This window comes from Anopheles gambiae (assembly GCF_943734735.2).
Source record: "Anopheles gambiae chromosome X unlocalized genomic scaffold, idAnoGambNW_F1_1 X_unloc_73, whole genome shotgun sequence".
In the NCBI taxonomy this organism is placed as follows: domain Eukaryota; kingdom Metazoa; phylum Arthropoda; class Insecta; order Diptera; family Culicidae; genus Anopheles; species Anopheles gambiae.
Window position 1 is genome coordinate 32501 of NW_026902685.1, and position 2500 is coordinate 35000.

Genomic DNA, 2500 nt, shown 5'->3' on the forward strand with positions numbered 1-2500 from the left:
TTTGGTGCAAGTGTACCAACATCGACATCTATGAACGCGTACGCTCGAGCTGCACCCTCCGTCTTGTACTTTCCCTGATCGGTACACAGTTTTGGTGCACGGCTATCCCGAAAGGCAACTTGTACCAACATCGACATCCATGAACGCGTACGTAGCGTACTTTCCCTGATCGGTACACAATGTTGGTGCACGGCATAGGAAATGGGCTTAAAATGGTCAAACTCAATCCATTTCCACTAAAGATAGTCAATAACAGCTGTGCCGATGAAGTAGGGCACGATGCAAGTCAATGTTATTTAATGAATTACATGTTCACCATACATTTCAGTACAAAATTGCTCGGTCAGACCTACAAAGTGCTATATCTCGAATACTAAACGTCGCAGATGGGTGTCGTAGAACAATTTTAAGTTCGTCTAACGATTCTACATCCGATTCTGGATAGTGGTTTTTCGACCACTTTTCAACATTTTGTGACACCCCGAACCTAGGGGCAGCTCCCTAGCTTTTTTCAAAAATGTGCACCGAACGGGCCAGAGAGCTCGAGTAGTCGAAAATTTTTTTTTTTGCTAAAACCCCTCAAAACGTGTCAGGAACGCACCCTAGATGATGAAAAGTGCAACCAGAATGTCAATCGACAACATGCCCGGGGGTACAAATTTGCTCTACGCGTCCCTAGGTAGGGTACTTTTTCATACAAACATCAAAGTGTACGGTGCACACAGTGCGCGGAACAAAAATTGCTCGGTCAGACCTAGGACGGGCCATATCTCGAATACTAAACGTCGCAGATGGGGTGTCGTAGAACAATTTTAAGTTCGTCTAACGATTCTACATCCGATTCTGGATAGTGGTTTTTCGACCACTTTTCAACATTTTGTGACACCCCGAACCTAGGGGGCAGCTCCCTAGCTTTTTTCAAAAATGTGCACCGAACGGGCCAGAGAGCTCGAGTAGTCGAAAATTTTTTTTTTGCTAAAACCCCTCAAAACGTGTCAGGAACGCACCCTAGATGATGAAAAGTGCAACCAGAATGTCAATCGACAACATGCCCGGGGGTACAAATTTGCTCTACGCGTCCCTAGGTAGGGTACTTTTTCATACAAACATCAAAGTGTACGGTGCACAAAGTGCGCGGAACAAAAATTGCTCGGTCAGACCTAGGACGGGCCATATCTCGAATACTAAACGTCGCAGATGGGTGTCGTAGAACAATTTTAAGTTCGTCTAACGATTCTACATCCGATTCTGGATAGTGGTTTTTCGACCACTTTTCAACATTTTGTGACACCCCGAACCTAGGGGCAGCTCCCTAGCTTTTTTCAAAAATGTGCACCGAACGGGCCAGAGAGCTCGAGTAGTCGAAAATTTTTTTTTTGCTAAAACCCCTCAAAACGTGTCAGGAACGCACCCTAGATGATGAAAAGTGCAACCAGAATGTCAATCGACAACATGCCCGGGGGTACAAATTTGCTCTACGCGTCCCTAGGTAGGGTACTTTTTCATACAAACATCAAAGTGTACGGTGCACAAAGTGCGCGGAACAAAAATTGCTCGGTCAGACCTAGGACGGGCCATATCTCGAATACTAAACGTCGCAGATGGGTGTCGTAGAACAATTTTAAGTTCGTCTAACGATTCTACATCCGATTCTGGATAGTGGTTTTTCGACCACTTTTCAACATTTTGTGACACCCCGAACCTAGGGGCAGCTCCCTAGCTTTTTTCAAAAATGTGCACCGAACGGGCCAGAGAGCTCGAGTAGTCGAAAATTTTTTTTTTGCTAAAACCCCTCAAAACGTGTCAGGAACGCACCCTAGATGATGAAAAGTGCAACCAGAACGTCAATCGACAACATTCCCGGGGGTACAAATTTGCTCTACGCGTCCCTAGGTAGGGTACTTTTTCATACAAACATCAAAGTGTACGGTGCACACAGTGCGCGGAACAAAAATTGCTCGGTCAGACCTAGGACGGGCCATATCTCGAATACTAAACGTCGCAGATGGGTGTCGTAGAACAATTTTAAGTTCGTCTAACGATTCTACATCCGATTCTGGATAGTGGTTTTTCGACCACTTTTCAACATTTTGTGACACCCCGAACCTAGGGGCAGCTCCCTAGCTTTTTTCAAAAATGTGCACCGAACGGGCCAGAGAGCTCGAGTAGTCGAAAATTTTTTTTTTTGCTAAAACCCCTCAAAACGTGTCAGGAACGCACCCTAGATGATGAAAAGTGCAACCAGAACGTCAATCGACAACATGCCCGGGGGGTACAAATTTGCTCTACGCGTCCCTAGGTAGGGTACTTTTTCATACAAACATCAAAGTGTACGGTGCACAAAGTGCGCGGAACAAAAATTGCTCGGTCAGACCTAGGACGGGCCATATCTCGAATACTAAACGTCGCAGATGGGTGTCGTAGAACAATTTTAAGTTCGTCTAACGATTCTACATCCGATTCTGGATAGTGGTTTTTCGACCACTTTTCAACATTTTGT